General features: G+C 43.6%; 1 protein-coding gene across 1 annotated transcript in view; it reads right to left on the bottom strand.

Moving 5' to 3' along the window:
* Window positions 1–22,670, bottom strand: part of LOC102372946 (ERC protein 2-like) — a 236,037-nt gene that overhangs the window by 11,729 nt on the left and 201,638 nt on the right. The gene's annotated exons all lie outside the window — the stretch shown is intronic.

Raw genomic sequence — 22,670 nt, 5'->3', positions numbered from 1 at the left:
CCTACACATTTTTACATTGCTCTGTTACACTAATATAAAAAAAAGTTATAGGTCATACAACATACCATGACATTATTAGACATACCCTATTATAGTATTTTATGAGCATTACATTGTTTTGTTCAGGTATGGACTTAAAACAAAGAAAAGGAAGAAAATTCCAAGTCAGAAAAAACTTAAGATACAGATAAGCTTGAAAGTACAGATCAGTACCTTAAAGTAAAAGCAAAGCATAACAAAACAAAAACTTTAAAAGTATGTCAGAATTATAACTACTAACAGGAATATTTTTAAAATCAGTTTCATTTGGTTTGGGACTACAAATGCTAAATTGCCTTAATCATAGTTATATAGTTGTCAGATGCTATCACTACAAAGCAGGTTAATTTTAACTTGGTGCCTTAAAGTGCATTTTCATATCTTAACATATTTGGATATTTTGTTAAGTGTAATCTTACCTCTGATGTTCTTGGGGTGGTAATGTTGGTTTTAAGATAATTACAACCTCCCGATAAAATTTTATATCCTAATGTTAATTATATGTATTTTCAGCCTTTAGCTTCAGCTTAACATAGGAGTTTCTTGGAAGTCCTCCCTTTTGGAATATACCAAAGGGCATCTAGGGTAGTATCATCTGTGAAAGGCAAGTTAACTCTAAACTGAACAATGAAAGTGTTCTCCCTTTTCCTACTATGGTAGATGTCCTAGTTAGGCCAAATTTCTTCCTTCTTTCCTCCTTTGTTCCTTCCTTTCGTTTTTTTTACTTTAGAATTAAGTAAAAATTAAGTAAGTTTTTAAAGTAAGAATTAAGTTTTTTTTTACTTGATTGTGGCTTGCAAAGGTTTCTGAGAATGGACACATGGCCAGAGAATTAGAAATGATAAAACTCAAGTTAGATTCCTGACCAACTGTGCAATAATACTACAGGAGAGGGGGAAAAATGCATCGTTCAAAGAAAAATCTGAGGAAAAGGGCACAATGACTCCATAAGAATTAATTAATAAGTTATTACAAGAAAGACAGACAGACTGACTTTTGACTTTTATAAAAGTTTATTAAGGGGGGAAGGGGATAATAATCCAAAATAAATAAATAAACAAAACACTGCCAAAGGCAGGGGCCCAGGTACAACAGACAGAGCCTAGGGCTATGGCCTGCAAGGCCTGCCTTGACAATCTAAAAACAAAAATAGCTAGTTCAACAACTGCCTGCTCAGACCCCTGCTGGTACCCTGGGAAGGGGCAACCAGCATCACAGCGTGAGGACTAAACGGATGCCCTCAACACTGCAGAGCATCTCCTGAATGGTCGAACGTGCCTGAAAGGCAGGTACTATCCACTGGAGGACCGGATTTTCAAATTCCAGTGTCAGGAATGAACTGAAAGAGTCATAGGGCATCATCAGAACTGGCCCCAGCAAGCCAGTTCCTGCAACTCTTGAGGATGGCCATCTTGGCTTGACCAAGCAGAAAGTTGGCTAGGCAGATGACACCCCCCTGCCACCTGGTATGGGAAAGAACAAATAGTTAGCCTCCAAGAGGTCCAAGTCTAGCACCTGTAACAAGGCAACAAGGGTTGCAATTAGTGGCAGCAGCCAGGGCCACCCAAGGCATGCATGGAATAAATCCTCTTCTACCTCCCCTGGGCAAAAGGGACAGGCTGCAGTCAAGTCCATGTGGTGGACGAGAGTGCCAGTGGCCAGTATCCAATGCAGCAACCACCACTGGAGGTCACCAGTCCATTTGGGAATAGGTAGCTTATAAAGCTGGTGTGAGCGCCGGTGCCATTAGGTGCCACCTTCACGTTGTGTCAGTGGCAAGGATGCAAGCACGGCAGACACAAACCACCCACGTGTACAGGGCTTTCTGGGGGAGCATGTCAAAGCAAATCCCAGAATTGCTGTCAGGAGCCACAGGAAGAGTTAATAAAGTGCTAGGCCCACCACCCAGATTGTTATCCATGGCCAGGACAACGGGCAATGGTGGAAAGGGCTCTCCGGAGACATCTCTGGTAGGGATGTCCCACCACACTCGGAGAAAATCCTTGATGGCAACTGCTGCCTCAATTGGGAGGGTGGTCCACACATCCTCCAGGAGACGGGCACTGCAGCGGACTGAATGCATGTCCAACCAGGCAGCCAGAGCCTCGGCTGACAGCCAATCCAACCAGGCCATATCGAGAAGGTGGCCTAGCCAGACTGTATGTGACTGGATGAGAGAGTCAGCAAAGCTATCAGACCCAAGGCTCAACAGCCTGTGCTTCAGGGTTGGGTTGTAGACAAGTGGCTCCTGCAGCAACTGTGGAAATTACAAACATCTAGCCCTAGGGTTGGAGGCAGAAGGCAGCCTGCCAGGCCCATACCAGTCTGCATTAGAAGGGTGGGAGGGCAGCCCAGTCCAGGAGGGTAGGATCTAGGAGAAAGAGATCTCAGTCAAACCCGAGGTTCCCTACCCAGTGCAGAAACACACAGGCCAGTTGCTGCTAGGGAGGGCAGTCTTCACAATAAAGGAGTGTTTGGAGAGCCCGCAGGCAGAAAGCAACCACTCTACCCACCACTTCAACCAAGCCCTGGCCTCCCTCAGCTGTAGGCAGATAGAGAACAGCTCAGGGGAGCCAATGGCATCCATCCCAGAAAAAGTCCACCAGCAATCTTTGAAGCTGTTCAAGTAAATCTGGTGGAGGGTCCAACACAGCACACTGGTGCCATAATGTTGCAGCTGCCAAACTGTTCACAATGAAGACCTGCCTGTGGTAGGAGGGATTGGGGAAATGCCAGTACCACTCGTACAGTTATGCCATCACCTCCTTGCTGAGGCCTTCCCAATTCTGGACTGAGAAGACTAATGGGGGAGCATGTCAAGACTAATAACATGCTCCCCCGGAAAGCACACCAAGGAACACCCCCAGAGCTTTAAGGCCCTTGCACTGCCAGATGAGACCCCCCAGGCAGGTCCTGGCGGGCAGGGGGGGGAAGATTGGTCCGTGCACTGAGAAGCAAGCTGTTGCTCTTGGCCCAGTTAACATGAGCTGAGGAAGCACACTCATAAGCACTCTGACAGTCCACCAGCAACTGGAAATCACCCTGGGTGCCAAGGTCATGTTGTCTGCATATGCTGTCAGCCTAACCAGTGGGCCACCACCCAAACCAGAGGTCAATGGATAGGAGCCACCACCAAAACTAGAGGCCAGTCAGGTGCTGTCACAGCATGTGAAGCAGGGGCTCAATGTCCAGAATGTACAGAATTCCCAAGAAGGGGCAGCCCTGGTGGATGCCTGCAGCAGGGCACCGTTTCTGCCTGCCACTTTAAGGACCTGGAGCTGGCAGCTGCCAGGTGCCTGATGAGGGCAGCCATTTTGAACCTAGGGCTGCCCATATAAACAGGGCAGTTTTGCTGGAGGAGGACAGGCAACAACATTGCCTGGGCGGAGGGCTGCTGGTATCATCTGGAGGTAAGGGAGGAGCTGTAGGGGATGGTAAGGAGGCTCCTGGTCCTGAGTATGACCTAAAACTGCACCCTGCCAGGAGTGGGTGGCCTGGTGGGGCTCCCAGTGGTGCGGGAGCCTCCAGGAAATGCCAGGCCAGTTACCACCCCAGTGAAAGGCAGGTTGGGGTGCCTTAACCCCTAACCCCCACAACCAGGTGGGTTACCCCTTGTTGGAGGGTCTGGAGGGTGGACCCCCAGAGAGAGAGAAAAGGCCATAGACTCACACCTGTCTGGACTTCCCCTGACTGGTTAATGCTGGGGCCAGGACCACAAGGGTCAAAGGGCCAGGGGCCCACCGCGAGCAGTACCCAAGAGACGAGGGCCTGGTGTTCCGACTGGCCTGGAGGTGGGCCAGGGCTAGTGAACCAAAGGTACCGGGGGGACCACACCCAAAGGGGAAGCAGTTCAGGGAGCTATGCTGCCTAGTATGAAGGCGGATGAGACCACCTGAGGAGAGGAATCCAGACAGTGTTCAATTAGGAGGATTCTGGGGCCCAGTTTGAGGGCCGGTGATTATGATAACATCTGGATGCCATCTGCGAGGTTTGAGCTATGGTGTAGGGGAGGAAAGGAGCCGCAGATAACACCCCCTAGCATCAGGGCAGGAAATGGGCAGCCTCCCACTTATTTACATCAATGAGCTAATTAACAACAAGGCGTGGCAGAAAAGAAGGCGGGCAGTTAGCCCAGAAACAGGTGGGCAGGCCACAGGGAAATCGGCCCCGAGAAGACCCCCTGTTACAATGCCCTTGTGAGCCAAGAACAGAGCACAGACCATGCTGTTCACTTTCAGAAGATGGGACATGTCTTGGTACAGTACCAGTCCAAATCCAAAGGCCTCTAGGGTCTGAAAAAGTTAGCTGTGGTTAACCCTATCAAAGGCTTTCTCCTGGTCCAAGGAGGCGAGCCCGATGTTCAGTTCAAGGAGGTCTGTAGCCATCACCAGATCACAAAGCAGGAACAGATTGTCCTGGATGGTCCTGCCCAGTATGCAGTAGTTCTGTTTGAGATTGATGACTGAGGCTATGACAGTATGCAGTCAATTGACTAAGGGTTTGGCCATAGTCTTGTAGTCAGCACACACAAGGGATACTGGCCACCAGTTCTTAATGCAGACGAGGTCCCCTGTCTTTGGTAGCAGGGTGAGAATCACCTGGTGACAGCTGACAGGCAGGATCTTATCAGTGAGGCTCTCATGAAACACATGCAAGAGGCAGGGGCCAAGGTAGGGGCCAGAAGGCCTTATAACACTCAGCAGGCAACCCATCAAGCCCTGGGGCTTTGCCCATGGTGAGGCTCCCCACTGCAATCATGAGTTCCTCCAGGGACAGCTCTCGCTCAGGTATATTGGCCACCATTGGGCACAGCTTGGGGAGGCCATCATGTAAGCATTTAGTGGACTCTGGGCAGAGAGGTTCAGCTGCAAACAGGTCCTGATAGAAGGCTACAGTGTGACAGCAAATCTCAACAGGATCCGTGAGTATCTGGCCATTCAGAGTCTTGAGATGGTCAAGGATTTTCTGCAGGGCCTGTCACTTTTCCAAGTTGAAAAAGAACTGGGTGGGGGCATCAGCCTCTGCTAGCTCTGAGCAGTGGGCACGAATCCTTGTGCCTTGGGCTAGCACCCTCTGCCAGCTCCCGCAGGTGCTTCTTCTGAAGCTTAAGGCTCCTGTGTCTCAGTCAGCATCACTAGGGCCACCGTGAGCTTTGCTACATCATCCTCCAACCCCTGGATATGGCAGCGGAGCTCACTCGTTGCCAACTGTGTGTATTGCTGGCAGAAAGCTCTGATCTGTGCCTTCCCCACATCTTACCATTGATTCCAGGAGGAAAAGGCAGTTCTCGCAGTCTCCCATATTCACCAGAAATAGACAAAGCATTCATAGAAGTGAGCATCTTGCAGCAAGCTGGTGTTAAAACACCAGTAGGGTGCCTGGAGATGTGCTCTACCACGGGGACTCAGCTCACAGCAAATAAGACTGTGATCTGAGAGTCCGGATAAAATAATGCAGCTGCCATGCAGGACTAGCAGGCAATGTTTGGTGATGACAAGCAGTCAAGGCATACCATGGCAATCCCACCAGCAGCTGCCTTTATCCTTTATCAGCACGGAAATGGTGCCAGATGTCAATGAGGTGCCCTGCCTCCAAAGCTGCCCACAGCCACCAGGCTAAGGATGGGGTTCTGGCCCGTCCTGTTCATGCCATTTATCGACCATGCAATTAAAGTCCTTTCCCAGAAGGTCATCACCGTCCACTGCACTCCTCAGAAAGTCAGCCAGGGTCTCAGAGTAGCTGTCCATTCTCACCCGGCAGTGGGCGCATAGATGTTAATTAGGAGGAGGCAAAGTTGTGCTAACATGAGGCAAGCAGTTAGCAGGTGACCATGGACAACCTCTTGGGTTACCGCTGAGTCAGGTATCAGCTGCAGTGACAAGAAGATCATGATTCCTGTGCTGAGAGAGGTGCCATGGCTCAGGAACATATGGCCCTTCCAGGCGGCATGCCAGTCAGCTTTACTAGCTGCATCAGTATGAGTTTCTGGCAGAAAGGTGATGCACAGCTTTTTCTGGTGCAGGACATCAAAGAGTGCCATCCACTTCACAGGATCTCTGCAGCTGTTGGCACTGAGTGAACAAAAAGTTGTGGCAGCCATGCATGAAGAGTGTAGAAAGGGGGACAGGCAAAGCCAAGGGAACAGAGAGAAATAGCAGAGAGAAGCAAGCATGCAGGACAGGGAAAAAACCAGGCCTACAGCTCACCAGTTGGTGCTGCTAACAACAAGCATCCAACATTGCCCATAAGCTTGCTTAGGTGAAAACTATAACACTGCATCCCTGCAATGGAGTGCATCATTGCTGCAGCCTTAGTAGACACCACAAATGTCTCAGGTTCTGGGAACCATTTATGTATATGCTGTGCAACCCTCTGGTGGTGCTTGCTCTGGTCAAGAAAACTAATAAGGCGTTCAAAAGAGTAACCAACACAGGGAGGTTCCTCAGAAGCAGGAACAGGAATGGGGACGTTCCCTATTGAGGGGGGCACCTTAGCTGAAATGGGGGATGCCAGTTCCTGAGACAGGACTTCTGTCAACTTGTCCTCAGAGGCAGAATCAAAATCCAGCCCCGATGAGGCAGATCTGTACACACCAGGCAATGAGAGTCACCGAGCCCCGGGGGAGGGGCACTTGCCCCCACACCAGGACTCTCAGAATCAAGCCCTGTGATAGCAACATCCTCTGAGAGGTACTTAGGGAGGATATCAGTCCCTGATCTCTTGTGGGGAGGATGCTTTCTCCTGGCCTGGGCACTCTCGCTCCTGGAGTCGCTTGTGGCTCCCAGGGCACCCAACCTCCATATCGACCTCATCAGGCTCAAGGAGCTGAGAGGTGGAGGGAGGGCCATCAGGCTCCCCCACCACCTACGCTATCCCCAGGTCAACCCTGAGCACTGCAGGGTCTAGGGGGGATGCCAAGCAGGCAGGCAGAGAGGAGAGGCCCTGCTCACTAACCTCAGTTCTTCTCAAAGTGGTGGAGAGGTCTTGAGGGGATGATGAGGCCTTTTTAGAAGACCCCTTGTTTTCTGGGACTTGCCCTTCCCAGCAGGAGGGGCCAAATCCTTCCCTGAGGGGGGAGGAAAGGTGGGGCTGGGTCCACCGCCAGAGCTAGCTAACTCCAATGAAATGGGGAGTGATTGCGGGGAAGGCCCTTCCCCACCACCCAACAGGGCTGCCAAACCACAGGCAGATAAGCCACCACTGGGTGCACTTGCAGGTGGCTCCAGCATGGCCAGTTTCTTCTTTGGGCACTCAGTAGCCAGATGGGACCTGCTACCACAGCTAAAACATGAGGTGTCCCGAATGGTGAAGTAGACCTTGTAACACTGTCCGTCAATCAGGAAGGAGATGGACGGAGCAAACTCCGATCCTCCCTGTTGAGAAGCATAAACACCTGCCTTTTAAAGGACAGGACATGCTAGAGCTCAGGGACTTTGCTGCCAAGCAGCTGTCTAAGGACTGGCCCTGTAACCATGCCATAAGGGCGCAGGCGGTTAGTGAGGTCATTTTTCCAGAGAAATGGAGGCACGTTCAAGGCTACCACATGAACAGCTGGTGTGTCTAGGGATGTTGCAAGTCAAAAAACACCCCTGACAGACACACCTGCTACCACAACCTCACACACTAAAGCAGGGGAGCTGAGGAAGATGAGAGGGACTGAACTCACCCAGGCAGCATAGAGGACATGTTTGCAGCCTATGAGCACCCCCACAGCAGCAGCACACTTCTCCACTGCAATGGAGGGAGGGGCATGAAGCCGGAGACAAAAGCTGTGGTCCAGAGGGGCTGAAGCCCAGCAGTGAACCACTGGGAGCTGCCTTCAGACATTCCAGCAAAAACAGGGTTAAACCTGCAAAGAACCAGAGGGGGGGGGATGGGCAGCCCTCTGCTGGCAGGGAACAATGCAGCTGGAAAACAAACAAACAAACAAACACCAGAGGAGGGGAGAAAGGTAAGCAGTGTAGCAGGGACGGGAAGGGAAGAGAAGGGAAAGCAATAAGCAGCAGAGCAGCTGCAGTAAGAAAGAGGGAAAACAAAATACAACCGGGGGGGGGGGGGGGGGGGGGGGGGAGGGTTACTGCAGGAGAAAGGGCTGAGAAAAGGGGGGAAAAGGCAGAAAAAATTAATGAAAAGTGGGGGACTACAGTGAGAAAGGGGTCAGACTGTCTGGGGGAGGGAAAACAAAGCAAGAGAAGGAGAAAGGCTCACAAAACATAGAGAAGCTCTCAGAGGTCTAAGCGAACACACCTGTCAGCAGCCATTTTGAAAGAAAGAAAGAAAGAACAGCAGACTCCCCAAATGCCTTATGGAATATTTTCATACAATTAATTATTATTTTGAAGATTAAGCCAAAGTATCTTATAAGGTAGAGCTCAATGTGATGTACATACTAGATAAAGTGCCTGGTAGCAGCCAAGAGAGGCCTGGATAGAAAAAAAATTAGTAGAGAGAGCAAAGTAATCTGTCTACCTCACATGCACAAGCAAGATGGGAACAATCTATCCATTCAAGATTGCAAGAAACAGTGAGTGGAAGGTAGCCTTTTTTGTGGGGACCCTGTCAGAGCTTTTGATCTGATCATTTAAAAAATTGAACAATGGCAGAAAAGCTTTTCATATATTTCAATTTTTTTAATTAAAGCACTATTTAATTCATATTAACACCCATGACACCTGTCACTATGCAATACTACAAAATGTGACTTACTGATCTTGAGAGAAGTTGGAGTGCATAATAAGTCTCTCTCTTTCAAATGCGGAAGGCTAACAGTACTTTCACAAACACCAGCTGGACTATTAGACACTTGGCAGATTGAGACAGACAGCAGTTCCAAGTGCCAAGCAGACACTTATCTGAAGTACTAAAGCCAAATTTCAACTTTCATGACACTTGTGATTGAATAAAGTTATGTTGATTTGAACATGGTCCATCTGACTTTTTCTGTTGTGGTCACCACTTTTGGAGCTTGTGTTTTCTAAACCTTTTTAAGTTCTGTGAATTAACAGTATGGCTTGAAGTGCAGGAAATATCTTGTAATAATACAGCATACTCCGTAATGTATAGGCTAAAGTCATGCTGAAAGTATTTGTCTGGGTCCCACTACTAAACTTGGTAATTACATAGAAGTATGTAAGAACATAGACACAAAGAAGTGGGTTAAAAAGCATAATTAAAGCTCTGAAACAGAAGCTGCCTGAGGACATTTCAGGCCAGGTCCTACTAAATGCAGACAAGCAATATAAGATGGTAGGTCTCTCTCTCTGTCTCTCCCTCTTTTTCTGAACAGTGACAGGAAGTAACTCATTAAAATGATAATTCCCCATAATAATTATTTAAAAACAGACATGAATCAGAACTACAGTAGCAAAACAAGACCTATAATACTGAAATTGTATGGCTAATAGCACCAATTGTCTTTTGCCCTTGGAAAGTCTCCCCAGTGTATGCTTTGTTTTGAATTTCCTCTGTTTCATCACTGGGTCCTACTCTCTTAGTTGCAGCATGTAAAAATATAACTCAAGTGGAAATTACTGGTTTTCTTCCTTTGTGTGCGAGACACTATAGAGAAAAGAGATATTATCAACTTCGACCCAATGTTTACCTCTAGAATAGAATGGGTGGCAAAGAGAAAACAGAGAGAATCACAATAGTATCCTTGGCTTGTTTTATTAAAAAAACATTACCTATAACCAGCTCCAAGTGGAAGAAGCAATCATTTTGCATCATAAACGAAAAGCATATTAAAATTAAATATATAAAGAGAGTAGGTAAATCTAAGACACTACTCATTTAAAATATTCTTTGAATTGTTAGTTCTTAGCACTGTGGCTGATGCCAAGTAGTTGCTAGTTACACTATAGCTTTTTTTATTTAGCTTTATCATCATACAAATAGTAGAGCTGTATTAATTTCTCCATTTACAGTCCACTAATTGTCTCAAGGAGAATAATTGATATTTTAATTAAATTTATCATTCTTTTTCTGCTGTAGTACAAGTTTTTTGCCATTTTCACTTGAGACACTTTTTCCTATCCAACCAGCCACCCAGACAAAAAGTTACAAGAGATGTAGACCTCTTAATGTATAGTACTTATAGAAACAGCACCTGAACAAATAAAACAGAAAACAGCCCAATAATTACGATTGCCTTGTGGGTCTTGTACTCTCACAATTTAGAGGTTTCCAAGTTTCTGTTGACTTGTCTATATTGTATGCTGTACCACATGACATGATATAAAATCAGGCTGAATTTATGCCTACTTGTTGGAACAAAGTTAACTGTGACTGCTGCAGCTATAGGAAGCCTGTAGCTAAAATTTAGTATAAATTTAAGTCACTCCAGAATAAGAACTTTGACTAGTAGAAGGGGAATCAGTTTTAATGGAGGTGACATCTAGAAAGAATGCGCTCAGGCACTGTATCAGGTACACAGTGGGAACATCTACATGTCGCCCTATGGCAACATAGTGACATGCTATGTTGCCGTAAAACATGCTACAGTAACGTAGTGATCACGTGTCTACACATGAACACCAGCTACATCACTGTAGTGGTGTGCTCCCCAGTATAGCGTGCCACTATGGCGACATAGTTGCAAAATCTAACCGTGCACTGTGCGCATAGCTCAGTACCCACCCATACTGCGCCATGCTTTAGTACTTCCAAAAGGAAGTAGTAAAGCACAGTGCCATATCAACATCACCATATGATAACGTGTAGACACACCCAGTGCCTACAAGCCCAGCTATCATACATTTGTATGCCAAGCAAAAAAAAAATCATCCCATTGGAACATCTGGTAAAACAAACAAACAAAAATCTGCAAAGGCTTCATTCCATCTAATGCGAGTCTGAACAGACCTGAGAAGAGGAAAGAGGTACAATATCCAGACTGGTGTGCCAGCTGGTATTATGCCTTTGAAATGATTAAAAAAAACTTTTAAGGTTCCAGGGGAGACTATGTGGAGGTCTGAGTAGGTACAGCCAGTATTCTTCCAACACAGCCTTGTTACAAAATACCTCATCTGGAGTGACTAGCTTTACCAGGCAACATTAATTGCCCACATATGTGTGCATATTCCTTCCCCATAAGTACTCAGAGCTTTCTAGTATGGACTACATAGAGAATTGGCTGTCTGCAGCTTCCCTTCTACTCTCTCATTCTCATAGGATTCATACTTTATACCATTCCTGCATTTGGCTACAGAGTGCAACTGAATATTGCTTCACATAACAGTAGATCTGACATTTGAAGCAATACTTTTTTTTAACAAATTGTATGTATTTTTAAGTCTGTCAGGACTTCAATGGAAGCTGTGTGCGCACATCAGAACACTGCATTTGACAGTCATATTGCCATATTGCTAGACAATCAATCTATCCACAAATACCAATTTCCACATTCATTTATTACATGCAAAGTGGTAGGTCTGCTATTGAGGAGACTGGCTGAACATATGCCTTTGTTTATATGTCTGTTTTTTTAAATTATCACCACTGTGCTTTGGCAATGCAAATGTATCAGATGTATATACAATCATGGGCCATACTATAGGCTGTACCATCTTTTTGCTTATTTTTGAGACTCATCTTGTTCTGAGTAAATGAAAGCAATGGCAAAACTCCCACTGACTGGTGGGAACAGAACTGAGCAATATAATTCCCAGGGAACACGTCTACACAAAACGCTACGTCGGCATAGCGATGAGCTACATTGCCATATTCATGGGCACTAACCATGACACCGCCACTACAGTGCAGTAGGGTTGTAAATGACCAGTGGGCGGGTACTGCACAGTCATTTAATGTAGATATGCCCACTGAAACTGAGAATAACTGCTTGATTAAAATCTCCACACACCACTTTTTTTAGGGTATCAACTTTAATGTTGAACTTCCTGGATTTATGAAAAAAAATTAGAGTGTCTGTTTGCTTCCATGGATATGCTTGTAAATGGTGGCTTATTTATGTGTAGGGCAGCTGGCCTGTTTCCCTAATCCAAGAAGGGCTCACTGCCACACATGTCTCTTTTAGGGCGTTTTTTGTTCTTCAACAAAATTCAGGCTAAACATTAAACAAAACGGTGTCTCTGACTACCCTGAATGACCAGCCCAAGACTCCCTCCCTGCCACCTGCCTCCCCTCCTTCAGGGCATACTGCATGAACTCAACTCTCTGTTGTAACTGCATTAGCTCTTTTTAGGAAACATTCAACCAATTCTCAGCAAGGTCTGATAACAGAATCAATCTGCCTGGCCTTGGGACCCTAGCCCTTAAAAGGGTATGCACCTCTGTTACAAAGTTATAGTAATTTATGGTAAGGAAAAACTGGGTAGCATTCACAAAAGTTTAGTATGTTTAAAATGAGAATTTCATCACATTAAAAAGAAATTAACTTTGTAGTATATGGATTTATTTCCTTTCCAGCCCCTGATGAACAACTATGAACATTCGGGTTCAACAGCATGCCAAGTCAATCTGTGATAAAGATCTGTAGATAATTATAATAATCACAGATTACATTTCTATAAAACCTCTCTTTCTAGAAAAAAATCATAACTTTTGCAATGTTGAGACTTTTGAGTGCTGGATTTCACCCCCTTAAATATCATTTTAATGCAAGTTTTATGTGCTTAACTTGTCTACACAATGCAACACACTGCTTTCAATTCTATTTTTCTCTGTTGTTGGTGAAAGCATTTGTTGTCAATATACCAGTGGTTATTAATGTATTGCTTGAAAGAGGAAACATTGTAGAGGTTAATTTGTTGAGAAACTGTGGTTGCATAAGATTTAACAAGTTCCTTTATTTATTCTCATAGTGTTTGTTTCATTAGCAATATATTCATGTGCTGAAATATGGAGTACTGAACTAATAGATTAGAGAACAATGCCAAACGCCAGCTTTGCCTCTGGCCAGGCTATTCTGTGCACCTGCAGTCTTGAAAATGTTGGAGAGGTTTCTAATTTCATGTTTTGAGAAGAAAAATAAAATGCTCTCAAGGATTTGGAAGACCTCACATTTTGGCCAATTCCACCTACATTTTTGGCTCTGCATCCCAGAACTGAAGAGAGACAACTGGGAAATTTACTCATAGTATCTAAGATCAGGATAAATCAGTAACACAACAGTGTCTTCTGTTCTTAACAAAATCCCTTGAGATTCTTTAATAATGGTCTTTAAACTAATTATTTCATGAAGTATTGCATCATTGTGCAGATTTCACTGACAGTATATGTCTTGAATTCTCAAAAGGAATCTTGGCAAGGTTGATTAGAAATGTTATGCAATCAGTCAACCACAGTTATAGTGGTGACTTCAATAATGTCTTTCTGCAAACTTGTGGAGCGGGGGGGAGGTTTTAATTAGGCCTGTGCAAGTAGGCAGCTATTCGATCCAGCTTCGGATCTCAGTGTTTCGGATGCCAGCGATCCGATCCGGAGCTCTGGACTGGGTTTCCACTTTGATCTGGCCGAAGCAGCTCCGAAGCTTTGGAGCCACCTCGGAGATCTGGCCATAGGGTGTAATGGGGAATCAATTAAATATCTATAACTTTGTTGTTTTTTGTCTGATTTGGATGAAACATGCAGCGGGGATAGCACCTGCTGAGAGCATGAAGCCTGCCAAGTTTCAAGAAGATCAGTGTACGGGTTTGGGGGAACTGTACCCCAAATTCTTGAAAGCAAAACTCATGTCACGTGTATGTGTTACACCACAGGGGGGTGAAAACTGCAAGGGTAATAGCCCCTGGTGAAGCCACAACGCCTCCCAAGTTTCAAAAAGATCGGTACAGGGGTTTGGGGGGAATTGCACCTCAAGCTGCGGACAGGCAAAACTCATGACATAGATGACCCTGTGTGTGTTAAGGCGCAGCAGGGTGAAAGCTGCAGGGATGGTTGCCTCTGCTGCGGCCACGAAGCCTGCCAGCTGTGGAGGAGATTGGTGTGGGAGGGTTCTGGGGCCCTGCACCCCTAGCTGCTGACAGACAAAACTCATGACATGGGTGCTTGTGCAACTGACTGTCTCTGTCTTGGGGCAGTTGATTGTTTGTATTGATTCTTTCCTCTCCTTAGTCTGTGGTTTTGTAGGTGTTAATTGTTGCTAATTAACTGGTTACATTAGCTTGCAACTGTGTATTGAGCTGGTCCCTGGGTGAATCATGATTTACTAGTAATTGGTAACACAGTAGCTTAGCAGCCAGGCCTCCAGTAACCCCCACCCCCATGCCCCAAGACAGACACAGTTGCACAAGCTCCCATGTCACATGTTTTGCCGGTCAGCAGCTTGAGGTGCAGTTCCCCCCAAACCCCTGCACTGATCTTCTTGAAACTTGGCAGGCTCTGTGGCCTCATCAGGGGCTACCACCCCTGCAGTTTTCACCTCACTGTGTTGTAACACATAGATGTGACATGAGTTTTGCAATTTGGGGTGCAGTTTCCCCCAAACCCCTACACCTATCACCTTGAAACTTGGCAGGCTTTGTGGCCTCACCAAGGGCTACCATCCCTGCAGGTTTCACCCCCCTGTGTTGTAACACATAGATGTGACATGAGTTTTCTTTCAAGAACTTGGGGTGCAGTTCCCCGCAAACCCCTGCACTGGTCTTCTTGGAACGTGGCAGGCTTCATGCTCTCAGCAGAGGCTATGACTCCTGCAGATTTCATCCAAATCAGACAAAAAACAACAACGTTATATTTCATTGGTTCCCCATTATACCCTGTGACCGGATCTCCGAAGCAGCTCTGAAGCTTTTCCAAAGCGCTTCAGAAGCTCTGAACCACTTTGGAAAGCCTAACAAGGCCAGTGCTTCAATCCAGACATGCTGCTTCAGATACCGAAGTGTCCAAAACTTCTCTAGATCAGAAGCACAGTCTGAAGCTTTGGACAGCCCTAGTTTTAATCCGAGTGGCTTTCAAGAGTTGCTCTAATTAAAATTCTCGCAGTGTCTTTTGTATTCAGCATCCCATGCTTCAAAACGGTGGCAGGGGTCCTTTAACTAAAGCTGATTCAACAAGCTTTAGTTAAAATCCTCCTGCTGCCAATTGGAAATGTGGGGATGCTGAATAAACATGACATTGAGACCCCTGGAGCATTCTAATTGGAACAGGCCAGCAGACTTCATTAATGCATTGGAGTAGGTATTGGGCACATGTATAGGTACCTTTTAAGTCTAGCTGAGAAAATTTAGGACTAACAAATATATATGTATTTGATATATATATTCAAACAATCAACATGTCCCTAACTGTTCATATATTTGTGTTTTACCACACATCAATGAGTTAAGCCTTCAAACAAAACATGTTTATAATGTTTATATAGAAACAACCTATATAAATAATTCTTTGTACCTATAGAGTGGCATCTTTCACCCAAACATCTCAAAGAATACCACAAAGGTGAATATTATTATTAGCCCCTTTTTGCAAGAGTGCAACTTGTGGTACAGAAACATTAAATAACATCCTCAGGAGATCAGAACAACACAGAGTGGAGAGGTCTATATGAACTCTGCCTGGTTTAAGAACAAATGCACTTTTTGCAACTTAGAAATTAGGGCTTTGTGAAGCTTCAGTTACTCATTCAATTTGGCAGAGATTCGGCCCAATTCTGCAGCCAAATATCCAAATCCAAATCAAATCAGAAGACCCTTTAATTTCTTCAAATCAAATTGGAACCCTCTGAATTGATTTGGAGTGATTTGATAATTTGGATATAGGCACAGCTTTAAATGTTTTTCTACATGCCTCAAGGTACCAGGTGGCTCGTGAATGCTGAGATGCTGGGGCAGATGGAGCATCCCATGGGAGTGCAGGGGGAGTCCCAGTGTGCTCAGTGGCAGACCCAGAAGTGGACCAGAAGCATTTCTGCTCCACTTCTAGGTCTGCCGTGGACCATGCAGGGCACCCCCCCTGCTCCCCAGCTCAGTGATTGGTGCCTCCTGGGTCTGGGGGCAGGGCACCCAGGGTCCCCCCATGGCCAATCACTAAGCTGGGGCACCAAGGGGGGTCCCCCACACACTCGGCAGCAGAGCCAGAAGTAGACTGGAAGTACTTCCAGTCCACTTCTGGGTCCACTGCCGAACATGTGGTGGGGGGGGTAGCCCTGAACTCCTGTGGGATGCGCCATCCACCCCAGCATCTTGTCATTCATGAGCTGACCTGGTACCTCGAGGTATGGAGAAAAACCATTCAAAGCTGTGTCTATGGTTGAATCGCTGATTCCCCGAATCAGCATCGAATCTTCAGATTTGGATTCAGCTGAATCAAATCGGGACAGTGATCCAAGTCAACAAATCAAATCACTGTCCCCCGATTCGGGCCAAATCCAAATCAAATACAGCTCATTTCGCACACCCCTATTAGAAATCCACCGTTTCATTTAAAAAGAGCAGCTTACACATCTGAAACATTTTTCTGCCAAGTTCATGCACCATGCACATAAATAATATTTTGCACTTAACCAACTATTTCTATGTCTTCAAATAAAAGAAAGTCTATAGCTTCAAAACAGGCTGCAACAGTTTCATTCATTTAAACAAGCAGTCTATTTTGGTAATTTAAAGTGCTGCTTGTGTTCTTAGAGTACAAACTGCTATTGCATACCTCATAGGTAGTATATCTAGGAGACTTGGTGTTCTGGCCAAACTCTTCCATGCATGGCTTAGTACCAGGAAATGCTATATTTTTTGTACATGTGTAGCAATTCCTGCTGCCTTAAGCAGTGCATCAGTACAGTTGGAGGCGCCAAGCCTCCAGGACCAATGTGCTATGACTAATCAGATACATAAACCCACTCACAGATTTGACTCTAAAATCATAAAGTAGCCCTAAATGTTTAAAGAGAAAGCAAAATGTGAAATATGCATTGAATGTATTTTTCATATGTAAATATTCTACTTGGTTTATTCTCTTTCAGTTTAGATTCCTATATTTTGATTTGCTTTGCCAATTGCCAGACACTGCCATGTGGTAAAAAAATCAGTACATTTATCAATGTTTTTTAAAAGATGATGAGCTCAGGTAGATTATTTAAAAATAAAATATGGATAGTTTTCTTTCACAGTGTAAGTATTATCTTCTCATTTTATTTCAAAGCATGGTTATAAGCTAAAAAGCAAAAAAAGCAAGTATATTAAAACAGGTTTGGAGAGTTTTGCCTTTATTGTCTCTTAATGTTTAAAAAAGAAAGTTTCCTCAATTTATAATGCTTTTCTACTTGTCAATTCAAGCTGAGATCTCAAAGTTACTTTTTTTTTTTTTGACAGCAGGATATAGAGGAAGCCAAATTCATGTAGGCACTTCTTTCCCTGCCTTTAAACTGCACTCAAATTTAGAGGGTTGTAAAAAACTCCTAGTCAGAACAAAAAAAACCCATAATCCTGGATAAATTACTTTTTCAATGAATCTTTATTAGAAGAGATATTAAAGTGGGCCTTAAATACTTAATTCTCACCTATTTTGCATGTGCTGTTAGTATGACTGTACATGTACCTTGGGGGTTTTGTGTAACTTACCATAAGCTATTTTCATACATAGTTATCTGCTGTGATTCCTCAAGGCATTTTTCCAGGGGGGGGGCTGGGGAAGGGAGAAGTTATTTTGTTTGAAAATGTTGTATACTGGCAAATAGGAAGTACACACTTTAAGCTGTGTATGTGTGTTAAATTGTACATTCTTAAAAAAATAATAAATATGCATTTTTAAGCATTGCAAATGCACAAAAATAGGTTATAACAGTGAAACTGAAAATAACAAAAAGGAAAAGGTGCATCTGACTAAACTGTCAGGCACACTGTTATATATGGGAAGTGAAAATGTTTTTCTTCACATTTTTAATAAAAATTCATTTCACTACATATAAAACAATTTATACAGAAAATAAAAGTAATAAAATAGCATTAGGGCTATGTCAGACTGACAAAAGGGAGAAAGCTCATTCCTGAGGTGGAAATATATTACGTGCCATTTGAGGCACAATGGGGCCTATTAAGTAAGTTGTTTAGGTGGTGGTGTGTTACATCTAGTTATTGAAAAACATGTGGTACTCTTCTTCCTCACATGGGAATTTCAGTGCTTCCATCAGTTTGTGGTATAACCTTAATATTCTTTGAAACTAACTTACGGAAGTTTGTGGAAAACCAATCTGCTTCCAGTTGAAGTACAAATACGCCAGGATGCTTTAGGAGTCTACCAAAGTGATTAGAGCCATTTATCACTGTGTCTGTGGTAAACCCAGATACATTTGCATTTAGGCAATTCAATCTGAGTCTAAGTCTGTGATGCATTACAGCACTCTGATAGGATCTGTTTTTTTGGCTTTAATCCAATCACAATAAAACTCTCTGAGAAACCTCGGTACTTTGGGTTACTCCAATGCATTTAATAGAATTGACCTCTTGAACCATTAAAACATAGTAACAAAAATCTACTGCACACAGTGCCACATCTCCTGAAATATGACGCAGACCTTTGATGCCTACATCAATGTGCCCTGTGGGAGCCACCATATCTTGCTTTAAAAGGTTTTCAGTAGCGATAAGTGAATTTGCAAATGTTTGGATGTTCCAACTAGATAAGTATCTATACCTTTTAAATGAATCCTAGGAGATACCTAAATCTTATGAGGTCTGCCTAGTAAATGACCCTCTACGACCTTCTCTGCCTTCTTTCAGAAGGCTAGAATATCCTCCTGAAATCTGTTTGAAATGGAAAGAAGGCAGTACACCTTCCTCTGAGAAGTCCTACTGGTAGAGGTGAGATCTCCCTAGATACACTGGTAGTGAAAAAAGCTAGAATCCACTCTAGTACTTCTGCCTGGGGAGAGAGTGCTAACAAGCCAAGGAGTACCTAACCATTTGATCCTGGTTTGGAAGTGTAGAGATTACAATCCTGCTATTCACTCTTTATGGACTTCCTGTCTCCCAAGTCAAAAATCTTTGTTGGTAGTTTTGGAGTTGCATATCATATGATTTCCCCTTTTCCTAAAAATTTTTTGTAGAAAACAACAACTTAATTTGAATTCACATTTTAGAATCATAAGAAATCAGATATCCTTTTTTAAAGGCCAGCCTGAAAAAGCCCTGCTACCTCTCAGAAGCATGCTGGAGACAGAGGTATCAAGACCAGTGGTAGAGGAGCCTTTGGGGTTAGTTAACTTCCTTGTTTCCAGGTTTGGCATTATTGAGTGAGGAATTCCAAAAAGCAACAATCTTTGGGAATTCTGAGGATGGTATAGATGCATCCCTAAATCATCTTTTAGGGACTACAACAAAATTTCCCCTTCATTGTTAGACAGACAGCAGCAAGGTAGACTTTTTTACATTCCTCTTGGCAACCCAGGGACCCATTGTGGAAGCAAAGTTGTAAAATTTTCATTAGTGCAATGTGGCAAGTATCCAATGCAGATAATGACTTATTAGGGAGTCATTTTCCCTGATAAACTGGAATTAGAAGCCAGTTAGGGAAAGTTCTCTCTTAAAGAAGGTTAGAAACTTATTTGGGGCTCTTTATATCTGGTACTGTGTGGAACCACCCTATTTCTCATCTCTAAATCCTTGCATGAGGGTTGGGTTGTGGTATCAACCAACAATGTTGGTGTGGAGAGAAGTGGGGGCTGACCAGTCCTCCCTCAGGTAGCACAGATTCCAGCAGGAAGGATAATCTGCCCTGGATGATTTATCGTCAAATAGCTGCTAGATAAGATAAAGCTGTGGCCTAGTTAAACCACATCCTTTATTTCTTGTCTTTTTTCCTATGATGTCCAGGCTAATGAAGAGGATTTATCTTGGCATCACTTTAATGTATTAGTATATATGGCATTAAGGCTCCTTATTACTATAAATAATGAAGTAAAATAGAGTACAGTCAGACCCCCAGTTACACAGTTTTGAGTTACACCGATTCACATATACATGCTTTATATAACATGACCATGTTCCAGCTTCATGTTTACACTGTTTGTGGTAGAGCAGTTGTTAGTTTGAAGTCTGCTTACATAACATTAGCATCACTTGTCGTCTCCTTCAAGATTGTCCATCATTTTTGGTTATGTTAACCCCTGAATATTTGTGAAAATGGCATCAAAGAAAGCCTTTGATGTTCTGCCCAAAAGAGCATGTAAGTCTGTCACCCTGGCCCAGAAAACAGAAATCCTTGATAAATTAAGAGAAGGCAATAGTGCTGTGTTGATTGTTCACCAATACAGTTAAAGTGAATTGACTGTGTGTACCATTAAAAAAAGTGAGCAAAAAATTAGAGACTGTGTGAAAACGACAAGCCCTGTGAATTCGAGTGCCATTGGTGACTAGAATTCCTCATTTAGATAAGATTGAGAAACTCCTTAATCTTTGGATCAATGAAATGACCAATACAAAAGGAGCAGTTGTCGACAGCGTGGCAATTAAAGCTAAAGCTTTGTCTTTATATGAGCACGTAGCTGGGAGTAAAGGTTTTAATAAGGCTATTAATTCCATTATTTTGTGTTTAAATATCCTTTTATTATGAAATAATGTTATCAAATCTTGGTCCCAGGTCCCTATCCCCCTGTTTTCCATTGACTCAATCCCTCGAGATACATGGTTTCAACTTACATGGTGTTTTTCAGGAACCCCCCACGTAACTTGGGGTCCAACTGTACTTAGTTAAATTTTTAATTGAAATTACCCTAAATAATGCTTCCCTAGCAACTTTCTTCTTGCTATCTGTTCCTATCCTGAGGCAGAGTGAGTGGATGTTTGCACACCTTTTCACACTAAATAACAGAGTATCTAGAGGACATATTTTGGAGTACAGCAATATGCTCTATTATTTCAATATTTTACTCCTCACACTAGGAAGATGATGGAGAAAGGAAGAAAGGAATTGTCCAAAATGACAAGACATAATACCTGCTATCATCTTCCAAAAGGCAAGAAAGAAAACTACCATAGCTTGAATCCATGCTGCACAGTTGCAGTGTAGATGATTCTGGGAACAAGACATGAGAAGGTACATCAATACAATAAGAAGGTAAAAATGTACACATTGCTAGTAGGGGTTTGGGTTGTAGCCGTGTTGGTCTAAGGACATAGGCAGACAAGGTTCCTTGGGTGAATTTGATATATTTTATTAGACCAACCCAAATGGTTGGAGAATAGTTATTAAGCAAGCTTTCGGGTTCAAAAACCCTTCGTCAGGCTAAGGAAGTTTCAGCAGTTGGTGTGTGCTCTTCCTGGCTTGCTTAATAACTATTCTCCTCACCCAAGGAACCTTGTCTGCACATTGCTAGTAGGCACATGGTATGCGTGTGAAATGTCTCCTAAACAGCTTATTGACCTGAAGCATATGTACATTATGGCTGGAGCCCAGGTACTTGGCAGCAATGTCTGTTATGAGGTCAGCAGCAAAAACGGATGATATTTTCATGCTTGGGGGCTGTTTCCTATTTCTATCGACCTGTAGGAAAAAGCTATAATGATGGTCAGAACTAGAGGGAATTTAGTTCAGAAGCAAGGCTTTTCCTTAGCTTTCTGTTGCCGAGTGAATGAAAATCTACATTATGCAATGTATGACTCAGAATGAAGAATCATAACATTGGCTGTGTGGTACACCCTTATATAGTATTAACATGACATGCTCATTTGTGAAATGGCCCATTGCCTGAGAGGAGATTGGTTATTTTGAAAGGCTGAGACTAGCGTGATGTGAGATTTTCTGCTCTTCAAGTAGAACTTGTAGAAGTCAATGATGACACTGCCACACAAAGGAAAACATCAGATATAACACTACTAGCTGAGTTCGGAAAACTTCTCTCTCATCTCTTCTCACATTATTAAAGGAAGGAAGGTGTTCGACAGCACACTGATATGACGCACAACACAGATCTTCACTGTCTAGGTTATCAGAGCATCCTTTCCTCTCTTGATTTTCACTAAGCTTACAGTACCTGTGTGAGCAATGACTATCAGAACTTTAAAACAGAGGGAGTAGTCAGTATACAGTTATGTTTTCACACTATGAAATAACTTCAATTAGCCACAAAAGATATCCATATGCACTGTATGCAGCTTACTATAGTAATTTTTATCAACATGAAAACAAAAAAAATGAAATTGAAGTACTATTTCTTGTGGTAAAACTTGCTCCAGAGCATGTAACTAAAAACTCTTCTCTTAGAGACTTCTATTGATTTTTAATAATGAAGATAGCAGTTATTTTAAAATTGGTAAGGTTTTAATCACACTTACAAATTACAGATAACCTCTCAGAAAATCTGGAACCTTCTGAACAAGCCACTATTTTGCAGCAAACATACATATAACTAAACAGAGAAGACTAGAAGGAGTCAACAAATGGGATTTAATCTTGCTTTATTGCATAGTGCGTCTGCTTTCGGCTGTGGTGGACTGTGGCAGCTACGTGGAAGAGGAACAACCCAGGCCAGGTACAGACATTACACTTTTACTGATATAAGTGATCAGAAACCTGTCTATACCTATAACAGAACAGAAGTTCGGCATACATAGGCTGGTTTAAAAATGGCAGGACCTAATCTAAGATTTGCCCCTCCCACCAATGGGCAAATGTGTGTTCTGTCCGCTACTGATCTAAACTACACTGCTTACCAAAATCTGCATATTTGAAACAGATTC

Source organism: Alligator sinensis, unplaced genomic scaffold (genome assembly GCF_000455745.1).
Source record: "Alligator sinensis unplaced genomic scaffold, ASM45574v1 scaffold391_1, whole genome shotgun sequence".
Classification (NCBI taxonomy): domain Eukaryota; kingdom Metazoa; phylum Chordata; order Crocodylia; family Alligatoridae; genus Alligator; species Alligator sinensis.
The sequence above is the reverse complement of the archived record's forward strand: the minus strand, read 5'-3'. Positions and strand labels throughout refer to the sequence as shown.